The following is a 16,173-nucleotide window of genomic DNA, read 5'->3' as shown; positions in this document are numbered from 1 at the left end:
AGGCAACATATCCCGAGTGGCGACATATCCCGAGTGGCGACATATCCCGAGTGGCGACATATCCAGAGTGGCGACATATCCAGAGTGGCGACATATCCCGAGTGGCGACATATCCCGAGTGGCAACATATCCCGAGTGGCGACATATCCCGAGTGGCGACATATCCAGAGTAGCGACATATCCCGAGTGGTGACATATCCCGAGTGGCGGCATATCCCGAGTGGCGACATGTCCCGAGGGGCGACATACCCCGAGTGGCAACACATGCCGAGTGGGGAAATATGCCGAGTGGCGACATATCCCGAGTGGCGACATATGCCGAGTGGCGACATATCCCGAGTGGGGACATATCCCGTGTGGCGACATATCCCAAACGGCGACATATCCCGAGTGGCGACATATCCCAAAAGGCGACATATCCCGAGTGGCGACATAACCCGAGTGGTGACATATGCCAAGTGGTGACATATCCCGAGTGGCGACATATCCCGAGTGGCGACATATCCCGAGTGGCGACATATCCAGAGTAGCGACATATCCCGAGTGGTGACATATCCCGAGTGGCGGCATATCCCGAGTGGCGACATATCCCGAGTGGCGACATATCCAGAGTGGCGACATATCCCGAGTGGCGACATATCCCAAGTGGCGACATATGCCAAGTGCAGACATATCCAGAGTGGCGACATATCCCGAGTGGCGACATATCCCGAGTGGCGACATATGCCAAGTAGCAACATATCCCGAGTGGCGACATATCCTGAGTGGCGACATATACCGAGTGGCGACATATCCCGAGTGGTGACATATCCCGAGTGGCGACATATCCCGAGTGGCGACATATCCCGAGTGGTGACACATGCAGAGTAGCAACATATTCCGAGTGGCGACATATCCCGAGTGGCGACATATCCCGAGTGGCGACATATGCCGAGTGGGGACATATCCCAAGTGGCGACATATGCCAAGTGGCGACATATCCCGAGTGGTGACATATGCCGAGTGGGGACATATCCCGAGTGGCGACAAATGCCGAGTGGGGACATATACCGAGTGGCGGCATATCCCCAGTGGCGACATATCCCGAATGGCGACATATCCCAAGTGGCGACATATCCAGAGTGGGGACATATCCCGAGTGGCGACATATCCCGAGTGGGGACATATCCCGTGTGGCGACATATCCCGAATGGCGACATAACCCAAGTGGCGACATATCCAGAGTGGGGACATATCCCGAGTGGCGACATATCCCGAGTGGGGACATATCCCGTGTGGCGACATATCCCAAACGGCGACATATCCCGAGTGGCGACATATCCCAAAAGGCGACATATCCCGAGTGGAGACATAACCCGAGTGGTGACATATGCCAAGTGGTGACATATCCCGAGTGGCGACATATCCCGAGTGGCGACATATCCCAAGTGGCGACATATCCCGAGTGGCGACATATCCAGAGTAGCGACATATCCCGAGTGGTGACATATCCCGGGTGGCGGCATATCCCGAGTGGCGACATATCCCGAGTGGCGACATATCCAGAGTGGCGACATATCCCGAGTGGCGACATATCCCGAGTGGCGACATATGCCAAGTGCAGACATATCCAGAGTGGCGACATATCCCGAGTGGCGACATATCCCGAGTGGCGACGTATGCCCAGTAGCAACATATCCCGAGTGGCGACATATCCTGAGTGGCGACATATCCCGACTGGCGACATATCCCGAGTGGCGACATATCCCGAGTGGTGACACATGCAGAGTAGCAACATATCCCGAGTGCCGACATATCCCGAGTGGCGACATATCCCGAGTGGCGACATATGCCGAGTGGGGACATATCCCAAGTGGCGACATATGCCAAGTGGCGACATATCCCGAGTGGTGACATATGCCGAGTGGGGACATATCCCGAGTGGCGACAAATGCCGAGTGGGGACATATACCGAGTGGCGGCATATCCCGAGTGGCGACATATCCCGAATGGCGACATATCCCAAGTGGCGACATATCCAGAGTGGGGACATATCCCGAGTGGCGACATATCCCGAGTGGCGGCATATCCCAAGTGGCGACATATCCCGAGTGGCGAGATATCCCGAGTGGCGGCATATCCTGAGTGGCGACATATCCCAAACGGCGACATATCCCGAGTGGCGACATATCCCGAGTGGCGACATATCCCGAGTGGCGACATATCCTGAGTGGCGACATATCCCGAGTGGTGACATACCCCGAGTGGCGACACATGCCGAGTAGCATCATATTCCGAGTGGCGACATATCCTGAGTGGGGACATATCCCAAGTGGCGACATATGCCAAGTGGGGACATATCCCGAGTGGCGACACATGCCGAGGGGGGACATATCCCGTGTGGCGACATATCCCGAGTGGCGACATATCCTGAGTGGGGACATATGCCGAGTAGCAACATATCCCGAGTGGCGACACATGCCGAGTAGCAACATATTCCGAGTGGCGACATATCCCGAGTGGCGACATATTCCGAGTGGCGACATATACCGAGTGGCGACATATGCCGAGTGGGGACATATCCCGTGTGGCGACATATCCCGAGTGGCGACATATCCCTAGTGGCGACATATCCCTATTGGCGACATATCCCGAGTGGCGACATATCCCAAACGGCGACATATCCCGAGTGGCGACATATCCCAAACGGCGACATATCCCGAGTGGCGACATATGCCGAGTAGCAACATATCCCGAGTGGCGACATATCCCGAGTGGCGACATATGCCGAGTAGCAACATATCCCGAGTGGCGACATATCCTGAGTGGCGACATACACTGAGTGGCGACATACCCCGAGTGGCGACACATGCCGAGTAGCAACATATTCCGAGTGGCGACATATCCCGGGCGGGGACATATCCCAAGTGGCGACATATGCCAAGTGGGGACATATCCCGAGTGGCGACACATGCCGAGGAGAGACATATCCCGTGTGGCGACATATCCTGAGTGGCGACATATCCTGAGTGGGGACATATGCCGAGTAGCAACATATCCCGAGTGGCGACATATGCCGAGTGGCGACATATCCCGAGTGGCGACACATGCCGTGTAGCAACATGTTCCGAGTTGCGACATATCCCGAGTGGTTACATATTCCGAGTGGCGACATATCCCGAGTGGCGACATATGCCGAGTGGGGACATATCCCGAGTGGCGACATATCCCGAGTGGCGACATCTCCCGAGTGGCGACATATCCCTAGTGGCGACATATCCCTAGTAGCGACATATCCCGAGTGGCGACATATCCCGTGTGGCGACATATCCCGAGTGGCGACATATCCCGAGTGGCGACATATCCCGAGTGGCGACATATCCCGAGGGGCGACATATCCCGAGTGGGAACACATGCCGAGTGGGGAAATATGCCGAGTGGCGACATATCCCGAGTGGCGACATATCCCGAGTGGCGACATATCCCGAGTGGGGACATATCCCGTGTGGCGACATATCCCGAGTGGCGACATATCCCGAGTGGCGACATATCCCGAGTGGCGACATATGCCGAGTGGCGACATATGCCTAGTGGGGACATATCCCGAGTGGCGACATATGCCGAGTGGCGACATATCCCGAGTGGGGACATATCCCGTGTGGCGACATATCCCGAGTGGCGACATATCCCGAGTGGCGACATATCCCGAGTGGCGACATATGCCGAGTGGCGACATATGCCGAGTGGGGACATATGCCGAGTGGCGACATATCCCGAGTGGCGACATATCCCGAGTGGCGACATACCCCGAGTGGCGACATATCCCGAGTGGTGACATATCCCGAGTGGCGACATATGCCGAGTAGCATCACATCCCGAGTGGTGACATATCCCGAGTGGCGACACATGCCGAGTAGCAACATATTCCGAGTGGCGACATATGCCGAGTGGCGACATATGCCAAGTGGGGACATATCCCGAGTGGCGACATATCCCGAGTGGCGACACATGCCGAGTAGCAACATATTCCGAGTGGCGACATATCCCGAGTGGCGACATATTCCGAATTGCGACATATACCGAGTGGCGACATATGCCGAGTGGGGACATATCCCGTGTGGCGACGTATCCCGTGTGGCGACATATCCCGAGTGGCAACATATCCCTGGTGGCGACATATCCCTAGTGGCGACATATCCCGAGTGGCGACATATCCCGTGTGGCGACATTTCCCGAGTTGCGACATTTCCCGAGTGGTGACATATCCCGAGTGGGGACATATCCCGTGTGGCGACATATCCAGAGTGGCGACATATCCCGAGTGGCGACATATCCCGAGTGGCGACATATGCCGAGTGGCGACATATGCCGAGTGGCGACATATCCCGAGTGGCGACATATACCGAGTAGCAACAAATCCCGAGTGGCGACACATGCCGAGTAGCAACATATCCCGAGTGGCAACATATCCCGAGTGGCGACATATCCCGAGTGGCGACATATCCCGAGTGGCGACACATGCCGAGTAGCAACATATTCCAAGTGGCGACATATTCCGAGTGGCGACATATACCGAGTGGCGACATATGCCGAGTGGGGACATATCCCGTGTGGCGACATATCCCGAGTGGCGACATATCCCTAGTGGCGACATATCCCTATTGGCGACATATCCCGAGTGGCGACATATCCCAAACGGCGACATATCCCGAGTGGAGACATATCCCAAACGGCGACATATCCCGAGTGGCGACATATGCCGAGTAGCAACATATCCCGAGTGGCGACATATCCTGAGTGGCGACATACCCTGAGTGGCGACATACCCCGAGTGGCGACATATGCCGAGTAGCAACATATTCCGAGTGGCGACATATCCCGGGTGGGGACATATCCCAAGTGGCGACATATGCCAAGTGGGGACATATCCCGAGTGGCGACACATGCCGAGGAGAGACATATCCCGTGTGGCGACATATCCTGAGTGGCGACATATCCTGAGTGGGGACATATGCCTAGTAGCAACATATCCCGAGTGGCAACATATGCCGAGTGGCGACATATCCCGAGTGGCGACACATGCCGTGTAGCAACATGTTCCGAGTTGCGACATATCCCGAGTGGTTACATATTCCGAGTGGCGACATATCCCGAGTGGCGACATATGCCGAGTGGGGACATATCCCGAGTGGCGACATATCCCGAGTGGCGACATCTCCCGAGTGGCGACATATCCCTAGTGGCGACATATCCCTAGTAGCGACATATCCCGAGTGGCGACATATCCCGTGTGGCGACATATCCCGAGTGGCGACATATCCCGAGTGGCGACATATCCCGAGTGGCGACATATCCCGAGGGGCGACATATCCCGAGTGGGAACACATGCCGAGTGGGGAAATATGCCGAGTGGCGACATATCCCGAGTGGCGACATATCCCGAGTGGCGACATATCCCGAGTGGGGACATATCCCGTGTGGCGACATATCCCGAGTGGCGACATATCCCGAGTGGCGACATATCCCGAGTGGCGACATATGCCGAGTGGCGACATATGCCTAGTGGGGACATATCCCGAGTGGCGACATATGCCGAGTGGCGACATATCCCGAGTGGGGACATATCCCGTGTGGCGACATATCCCGAGTGGCGACATATCCCGAGTGGCGACATATCCCGAGTGGCGACATATGCCGAGTGGCGACATATGCCGAGTGGGGACCTATGCCGAGTGGCGACATATCCCGAGTGGCGACATATCCCGAGTGGCGACATACCCCGAGTGGCGACATATCCCGAGTGGTGACATATCCCGAGTGGCGACATATGCCGAGTAGCATCACATCCCGAGTGGTGACATATCCCGAGTGGCGACACATGCCGAGTAGCAACATATTCCGAGTGGCGACATATGCCGAGTGGCGACATATGCCAAGTGGGGACATATCCCGAGTGGCGACATATCCCGAGTGGCGACACATGCCGAGTAGCAACATATTCCGAGTGGCGACATATCCCGAGTGGCGACATATTCCGAGTGGGGACATATCCCGTGTGGCGACGTATCCCGTGTGGCGACATATCCCGAGTGGCAACATATCCCTGGTGGCGACATATCCCTAGTGGCGACATATCCCGAGTGGCGACATATCCCGTGTGGCGACATTTCCCGAGTTGCGACATTTCCCGAGTGGTGACATATCCCGAGTGGGGACATATCCCGTGTGGCGACATATCCAGAGTGGCGACATATCCCGAGTGGCGACATATCCCGAGTGGCGACATATGCCGAGTGGCGACATATGCCGAGTGGCGACATATCCCGAGTGGCGACATATACCGAGTAGCAACAAATCCCGAGTGGCGACACATGCCGAGTAGCAACATATCCCGAGTGGCAACATATCCCGAGTGGCGACATATCCCGAGTGGCGACATATCCCGAGTGGCGACACATGCCGAGTAGCAACATATTCCAAGTGGCGACATATTCCGAGTGGCGACATATACCGAGTGGCGACATATGCCGAGTGGGGACATATCCCGTGTGGCGACATATCCCGAGTGGCGACATATCCCTAGTGGCGACATATCCCTATTGGCGACATATCCCGAGTGGCGACATATCCCAAACGGCGACATATCCCGAGTGGAGACATATCCCAAACGGCGACATATCCCGAGTGGCGACATATGCCGAGTAGCAACATATCCCGAGTGGCGACATATCCTGAGTGGCGACATACCCTGAGTGGCGACATACCCCGAGTGGCGACATATGCCGAGTAGCAACATATTCCGAGTGGCGACATATCCCGGGTGGGGACATATCCCAAGTGGCGACATATGCCAAGTGGGGACATATCCCGAGTGGCGACACATGCCGAGGAGAGACATATCCCGTGTGGCGACATATCCTGAGTGGCGACATATCCTGAGTGGGGACATATGCCTAGTAGCAACATATCCCGAGTGGCAACATATGCCGAGTGGCGACATATCCCCAGTGGCGACACATGCCGTGTAGCAACATGTTCCGAGTTGCGACATATCCCGAGTGGTGACATATTCCGAGTGGCGACATATCCCAAGTGGCGACATATGCCGAGTGGGGACATATCCCGTGTGGCGACATATCCCGAGTGGCGACATATCCCGAGTGGCGACATATCCCTAGTGGCAACATATCCCTAGTGGCGACATATCCCTAGTGGCGACATATCCCGAGTGGCGACATATCCCGTGTGGCGACATATCCCGAGTGGCGACATATCCCGAGTGGCAACATATCCCTAGTGGTGACATATCCCGAGTGGCGACATATCCCGAGGGGCGACATATCCCGAGTGGCAACACATGCCGAGTGGGGACATATGCCGAGTGGCGACATATCCCGAGTGGCGACATATGCCGAGTGGCGACATATCCCGAGTGGGGACATATCCCGTGTGGCGACATATCCCGAGTGGCGACATATCCCGAGTGGCGACATATCCCGAGTGGCGACATATGCCGAGTGGCGACATATGCCAAGGGGGACATATGCCGAGTGGCGACATATCCCGAGTGGCGACATATGCCGAGTGGCGACATATCCCGAGTGGCGACATATGCCGAGTGGGGACGTATCCCGAGTGGGGACATATGCCGAGTAGCAACATATCCCGAGTGGCGACACATGCCGAGTAGCAACATATCCCGAGTGGCGACATACCCCGAGTGGCGACATATCCCGAGTGGTGACATATCCCGAGTGGCGACACATGCCGAGTAGCAACATATCCCGAGTGGCGACATATCCCGAGTGGCGACACATGCCGAGTAGCAACATATTCCGAGTGGCGACATATGCCGAGTGGCGACATATGCTAAGTGGGGACATATCCCGAGTGGCGACATATCCCGAGTGGCGACACATGCCGAGTAGCAACATATTCCGAGTGGCGACATATCCCGAGTGGCGACATATTCCGAATGGCGACATATACCGAGTGGCGACATATGCCGAGTGGGGACATATCCCGTGTGGCGACATATCCCGTGTGGCGACATATCCCGAGTGGCAACATATCCCTGGTGGCGACATATCCCTAGTGGCGACATATCCTGAGTGGCGACATATCCCGTGTGGCGACATATCCCGAGTTGCGACATTTCCCGAGTGGTGACATATGCCGAGTGGGGACATATCCCGTGTGGCGACATATCCCGAGTGGCGACATATCCCGAGTGGCGACATATCCCGAGTGGCGACATATCCCTAGTGGCGACATATCCCTAGTGGCGACATATCCTGAGTGGCGACATATCCCGTGTGGCGACATATCCCGAGTGGCGACATATCCCGAGTGGCGACATATCCCGAGTGGCGACATATCGGGAGTGGCGACATATCCCGAGTGGCGACATATCCCGAGGGGCGACATATCCCGAGTGGCGACATATCCCGAGTGGTGACATATCCCGTGTGGCGACATATCCCGAGTGGCGTCATATCCCGAGTGGCGACATATCCCTAGTGGAAACATATCCCGAGTGGCGACATATCCCGAGGGGCGACATATCCCGAGTGGCAACACATGCCGAGTGGGGACATATGCCGAGTGGCGACATATCCCGAGTGGCGACATATGCCGAGTGGCGACATATCCCGAGTGGGGACATATCCCGTGTGGCGACATATCCCGAGTGTCGACATATCCCGAGTGGCGACATATGCCGAGTGGCGACATATCCCAAGTGGGGACATATGCCGAGTGGCGACATATCCCGAGTGGCGACATATCCCGAGTGGCGACATATCCCGAGTGGCGACATATGCCGAGTGGGGACATATGCCGAGTAGCAACATATCCCGAGTGGCGACACATGCCGAGTAGCAACATATCCCGAGTGGCGACATACCCCGAGTGGCGACATATCCCGAGTGGTGACATATCCCGAGTGGCGACACATGCCGAGTAGCAACATATCCCGAGTGGCGACATATCCCGAGTGGCGACACATGCCGAGTAGCAACATATTCCGAGTGGCGACATATGCCGAGTGGCGACATATGCCAAGTGGGGACATATCCCGAGTGGCGACATATCCCGAGTGGCGACACATGCCGAGTAGCAACATATTCCGAGTGGCGACATATTCCGAATGGCGACATATACCGAGTGGCGACATATGCCGAGTGGGGACATATCCCGTGTGGCGACATATCCCGTGTGGCGACATATCCCGAGTGGCAACATATCCCTGGTGGCGACATATCCCTAGTGGCGACATATCCCGAGTGGCGACATATCCCGAGTGGCGACATATCCCGTGTGGCGACATATCCCGAGTTGCGACATTTCCCGAGTGGTGACATATGCCGAGTGAGGACATATCCCGTGTGGCGACATATCCCGAGTGGCGACATATCCCGAGTGGCGACATATCCCTAGTGGCGACATATCCCTAGTGGCGACATATCCCGAGTGGCGACATATCCCGTGTGGCGACATATCCCGAGTGGCGACATATCCCGAGTGGCGACATATCGGGAGTGGCGACATATCCCTAGTGGCGACATATCCCGAGTGGCGACATATCCCGAGGGGCGACATATCCCGAGTGGCAACACATGCCGGGTGGGGAAATATGCCGAGTGGCGACATATCCCGAGTGGCGACATATGCCGAGTGGCGACAAATCCCGAGAGGTGACATATCCCGAGTGGCGACATATCCCGAGGGGCGACATATCCCGAGTGGCAACACATGCCGAGTGGGGAAATATGCCGAGTGGCGACATATCCCGAGTGGCGACATATGCCGAGTGGTGACATATCCCGAGTGGGGACATATCCCGTGTGGCGACATATCCCGAGTGGCGACATATCCCGAGTGGCGACATATCAGGAGTGGCGACATATCCCGAGTGGTGACATACCCCGAGTGGCGACACATGCCGAGTAGCATCATATTCCGAGTGGCGACATATCCTGAGTGGGGACATATCCCAAGTGGCGACATATGCCAAGTGGGGACATATCCCGAGTGGCGACATATCCCGAGTGGCGACACATGCCGAGTAGCAACATATTCCGAGTGGCGACATATCCCGAGTGGCGACATATTCCGAATTGCGACATATACCGAGTGGCGACATATGCCGAGTGGGGACATATCCCGTGTGGCGACGTATCCCGTGTGGCGACATATCCCGAGTGGCAACATATCCCTGGTGGCGACATATCCCTAGTGGCGACATATCCCGAGTGGCGACATATCCCGTGTGGCGACATTTCCCGAGTTGCGACATTTCCCGAGTGGTGACATATCCCGAGTGGGGACATATCCCGTGTGGCGACATATCCAGAGTGGCGACATATCCCGAGTGGCGACATATCCCGAGTGGCGACATATGCCGAGTGGCGACATATCCCGTGTGGCGACATATCCCGAGTGGCGACATATCCTGAGTGGGGACTTATGCCGAGTAGCAACATATCCCGAGTGGCGACACATGCCGAGTAGCAACATATTCCGAGTGGCGACATATCCCGAGTGGCGACATATTCCGAGTGGCGACATATACCGAGTGGCGACATATGCCGAGTGGGGACATATCCCGTGTGGCGACATATCCCGAGTGGCGACATATCCCTAGTGGCGACATATCCCTATTGGCGACATATCCCGAGTGGCGACATATCCCAAACGGCGACATATCCCGAGTGGCGACATATCCCAAACGGCGACATATCCCGAGTGGCGACATATGCCGAGTAGCAACATATCCCGAGTGGCGACATATCCTGAGTGGCGATTTACCCTGAGTGGCGACATACCCCGAGTGGTGACACATGCCGAGTAGCAACATATTCCGAGTGGCGACATATCCCGGGTGGGGACATATCCCAAGTGGCGACATATGCCAAGTGGGGACATATCCCGAGTGGCGACACATGCCGATGACAGACATATCCCGTGTGGCGACATATCCTGAGTGGCGACATATCCTGAGTGGGGACATATGCCGAGTAGCAACATATCCCGAGTGGCGACATATGCCGAGTGGCGACATATCCCGAGTGGCGACACATGCCGTGTAGCAACATGTTCCGAGTTGCGACATATCCCGAGTGGTGACATATTCCGAGTGGCGACATATCCCGAGTGGCGACATCTCCCGAGTGGCGACATATCCCTAGTGGCGACATATCCCTAGTGGCGACATATCCCGAGTGGCGACATATCCCGTGTGGCGACATATCCCGAGTGGCGACATATCCCTAGTGGCGACATATCCCGAGTGGCGACATATCCCGAGGGGCGACATATCCCGAGTGGCAACACATGCCGAGTGGGGAAGTATGCCGAGTGGCGACATATCCCGAGTGGCGACATATCCCGTGTGGCGACATATCCCGAGTGGCGACATATCCCGAGTGGCGACATATCCCGAGTGGCGACATATGCCGAGTGGCGACATATGCCAAGTGGGGACATATCCCGAGTGGCGACATATCCCGAGTGGCGACACATGCCGAGTAGCAACATATTCCGAGTGGCGACATATTCCGAATGGCGACATATACCGAGTGGCGACATATGCCGAGTGGGGACATATCCCGTGTGGCGACATATCCCGTGTGGCGACATATCCCGAGTGGCAACATATCCCTGGTGGCGACATATCCCTAGTGGCGACATATCCCGAGTGGCGACATATCCCGAGTGGCGACATATCCCGTGTGGCGACATATCCCGAGTTGCGACATTTCCCGAGTGGTGACATATGCCGAGTGAGGACATATCCCGTGTGGCGACATATCCCGAGTGGCGACATATCCCGAGTGGCGACATATCCCTAGTGGCGACATATCCCTAGTGGCGACATATCCCGAGTGGCGACATATCCCGTGTGGCGACATATCCCGAGTGGCGACATATCCCGAGTGGCGACATATCGGGAGTGGCGACATATCCCTAGTGGCGACATATCCCGAGTGGCGACATATCCCGAGGGGCGACATATCCCGAGTGGCAACACATGCCGGGTGGGGAAATATGCCGAGTGGCGACATATCCCGAGTGGCGACATATGCCGAGTGGCGACAAATCCCGAGAGGTGACATATCCCGAGTGGCGACATATCCCGAGGGGCGACATATCCCGAGTGGCAACCCATGCCGAGTGGGGAAATATGCCGAGTGGCGACATATCCCGAGTGGCGACATATGCCGAGTGGTGACATATCCCGAGTGGGGACATATCCCGTGTGGCGACATATCCCGAGTGGCGACATATCCCGAGTGGCGACATATCAGGAGTGGCGACATATCCCGAGTGGTGACATACCCCGAGTGGCGACACATGCCGAGTAGCATCATATTCCGAGTGGCGACATATCCCGGGTGGGGACATATCCCAAGTGGCGACATATGCCAAGTGGGGACATATCCCGAGTGGCGACATATCCCGAGTGGCGACACATGCCGAGTAGCAACATATTCCGAGTGGCGACATATCCCGAGTGGCGACATATTCCGAATTGCGACATATACCGAGTGGCGACATATGCCGAGTGGGGACATATCCCGTGTGGCGACGTATCCCGTGTGGCGACATATCCCGAGTGGCAACATATCCCTGGTGGCGACATATCCCTAGTGGCGACATATCCCGAGTGGCGACATATCCCGTGTGGCGACATTTCCCGAGTTGCGACATTTCCCGAGTGGTGACATATCCCGAGTGGGGACATATCCCGTGTGGCGACATATCCAGAGTGGCGACATATCCCGAGTGGCGACATATCCCGAGTGGCGACATATGCCGAGTGGCGACATATCCCGTGTGGCGACATATCCCGAGTGGCGACATATCCTGAGTGGGGACTTATGCCGAGTAGCAACATATCCCGAGTGGCGACACATGCCGAGTAGCAACATATTCCGAGTGGCGACATATCCCGAGTGGCGACATATTCCGAGTGGCGACATATACCGAGTGGCGACATATGCCGAGTGGGGACATATCCCGTGTGGCGACATATCCCGAGTGGCGACATATCCCTAGTGGCGACATATCCCTATTGGCGACATATCCCGAGTGGCGACATGTCCCACACGGCGACATATCCCGAGTGGCGACATATCCCAAACGGCGACATATCCCGAGTGGCGACATATGCCGAGTAGCAACATATCCCGAGTGGCGACATATCCTGAGTGGCGATTTACCCTGAGTGGCGACATACCCCGAGTGGCGACACATGCCGAGTAGCAACATATTCCGAGTGGCGACATATCCCGGGTGGGGACATATCCCAAGTGGCGACATATGCCAAGTGGGGACATATCCCGAGTGGCGACACATGCCGATGACAGACATATCCCGTGTGGCGACATATCCTGAGTGGCGACATATCCTGAGTGGGGACATATGCCGAGTAGCAACATATCCCGAGTGGCGACATATGCCGAGTGGCGACATATCCCGAGTGGCGACACATGCCGTGTAGCAACATGTTCCGAGTTGCGACATATCCCGAGTGGTGACATATTCCGAGTGGCGACATATCCCGAGTGGCGACATATTCCGAGTGGGGACATATCCCGTGTGGCGACATATCCCGAGTGGCGACATCTCCCGAGTGGCGACATATCCCTAGTGGCGACATATCCCTAGTGGCGACATATCCCGAGTGGCGACATATCCCGTGTGGCGACATATCCCGAGTGGCGACATATCCCTAGTGGCGACATATCCCGAGTGGCGACATATCCCGAGGGGCGACATATCCCGAGTGGCAACACATGCCGAGTGGGGAAGTATGCCGAGTGGCGACATATCCCGAGTGGCGACATATCCCGTGTGGCGACATATCCCGAGTGGCGACATATCCCGAGTGGCGACATATCCCGAGTGGCGACATATGCCGAGTGGCGACATATGCCGAGTGGCGACATATCCCGAGTGGGGACATATCCCGTGTGGCGACATATCCCGAGTGGCGACATATCCCGAGTGGCGACATATCCCGAGTGGCGACATATGCCGAGTGGCGACATATGCCGAGTGGGGACATATGCCGAGTGGCGACATATCCTGAGTGGCGACATATCCCGAGTGGCGACATACCCCGAGTGGCGACATATCCCGAGTGGTGACATATCCCGAGTGGCGACATATGCCGAGTAGCAACATATCCCGAGTGGTGACATATCCCGAGTGGCGACACATGCCGAGTAGCAACATATTCCGAGTGGCGACATATGCCGAGTGGCGACATATGCCAAGTGGGGACATATCCCGTGTGGCGACATATCCCGAGTGGCGACACATGCCGAGTAGCAACATATTCCGAGTGGCGACATATCCCGAGTGGCGACATATTCCGAATTGCGACATATACCGAGTGGCGACATATGCCGAGTGGGGACATATCCCGTGTGGCGACGTATCCCGTGTGGCGACATATCCCGAGTGGCAACATATCCCTGGTGGCGACATATCCCTAGTGGCGACATATCCCGAGTGGCGACATATCCCGTGTGGCGACATTTCCCGAGTTGCGACATTTCCCGAGTGGTGACATATCCCGAGTGGGGACATATCCCGTGTGGCGACATATCCAGAGTGGCGACATATCCCGAGTGGCGACATATCCCGAGTGGCGACATATGCCGAGTGGCGACATATCCCGAGTGGCGACATATACCGAGTAGCAACAAATCCCGAGTGGCGACACATGCCGAGTAGCAACATATCCCGAGTGGCAACATATCCCGAGTGGCGACATATCCCGAGTGGCGACATATCCCGAGTGGCGACATATCCCGAGTGGCGACACATGCCGAGTAGCAACATATTCCAAGTGGCGACATATTCCGAGTGGCGACATATACCGAGTGGCGACATATGCCGAGTGGGGACATATCCCGTGTGGCGACATATCCCGAGTGGCGACATATCCCTAGTGGCGACATATCCCTATTGGCGACATATCCCGAGTGGCGACATATCCCAAACGGCGACATATCCCGAGTGGCGACATATCCCAAACGGCAACATATCCCGAGTGGCGACATATGCCGAGTAGCATCATATTCCGAGTGGCGACATATCCTGAGTGGGGACATATCCCAAGTGGCGACATATGCCAAGTGGGGACATATCCCGAGTGGCGACATATCCCGAGTGGCGACACATGCCGAGTAGCAACATATTCCGAGTGGCGACATATCCCGAGTGGCGACATATTCCGAATTGCGACATATACCGAGTGGCGACATATGCCGAGTGGGGACATATCCCGTGTGGCGACGTATCCCGTGTGGCGACATATCCCGAGTGGCAACATATCCCTGGTGGCGACATATCCCTAGTGGCGACATATCCCGAGTGGCGACATATCCCGTGTGGCGACATTTCCCGAGTTGCGACATTTCCCGAGTGGTGACATATCCCGAGTGGGGACATATCCCGTGTGGCGACATATCCAGAGTGGCGACATATCCCGAGTGGCGACATATCCCGAGTGGCGACATATGCCGAGTGGCGACATATCCCGTGTGGCGACATATCCCGAGTGGCGACATATCCTGAGTGGGGACTTATGCCGAGTAGCAACATATCCCGAGTGGCGACACATGCCGAGTAGCAACATATTCCGAGTGGCGACATATCCCGAGTGGCGACATATTCCGAGTGGCGACATATACCGAGTGGCGACATATGCCGAGTGGGGACATATCCCGTGTGGCGACATATCCCGAGTGGCGACATATCCCTAGTGGCGACATATCCCTATTGGCGACATATCCCGAGTGGCGACATATCCCAAACGGCGACATATCCCGAGTGGCGACATATCCCAAACGGCGACATATCCCGAGTGGCGACATATGCCGAGTAGCAACATATCCCGAGTGGCGACACATGCCGAGTAGCAACATATTCCGAGTGGCGACATATCCCGGGTGGGGACATATCCCAAGTGGCGACATATGCCAAGTGGGGACATATCCCGAGTGGCGACACATGCCGATGAGAGACATATCCCGTGTGGCGACATATCCTGAGTGGCGACATATCCTGAGTGGGGACATATGCCGAGTAGCAACATATCCCGAGTGGCGACATATGCCGAGTGGCGACATATCCCGAGTGGCGACACATGCCGTGTAGCAACATGTTCCGAGTTGCGAC

Source organism: Telmatherina bonti (genome assembly GCF_933228915.1).
Source record: "Telmatherina bonti genome assembly, chromosome: 23".
In the NCBI taxonomy this organism is placed as follows: Eukaryota; Metazoa; Chordata; class Actinopteri; order Atheriniformes; family Telmatherinidae; genus Telmatherina; species Telmatherina bonti.
This window is presented reverse-complemented; position numbering follows the sequence as displayed.